General features: G+C 44.4%; 1 pseudogene; it reads left to right on the top strand.

The window, feature by feature from the left end:
• Positions 1-48: 48 nt before the first annotated feature.
• The window catches only part of LOC107577275 (immunoglobulin-like and fibronectin type III domain-containing protein 1), a 4,821-nt pseudogene continuing 4,644 nt past the window's right edge, over positions 49-225 (top strand).

The raw sequence follows: 225 nt of genomic DNA on the forward strand, positions 1-225 counted from the left end.
TCTGTGTCAGAAGACAAACTGATCCACAGGCTGCTGGTGAAGGACTGCATGCAGGTGGATAAATACATCTATGCGGCTGTGGCTGGAATCAAGTCCAGTAACGCCTGGCTGATAGTGAAAGGTACAGTATGATCTCCACATTTTCAAAACATCTTTGAATTTGACTTCAACAAGTGACTTAGGGGCCGTTTACACGACAACGTTTTCAGCCAAAAACAGGAAACT

The sequence above is a fragment of the Sinocyclocheilus grahami genome, unplaced genomic scaffold (genome assembly GCF_001515645.1).
Source record: "Sinocyclocheilus grahami isolate Dianchi unplaced genomic scaffold, SAMN03320097.WGS_v1.1 scaffold5598.1, whole genome shotgun sequence".
Lineage (NCBI taxonomy): Eukaryota > Metazoa > Chordata > Actinopteri > Cypriniformes > Cyprinidae > Sinocyclocheilus > Sinocyclocheilus grahami.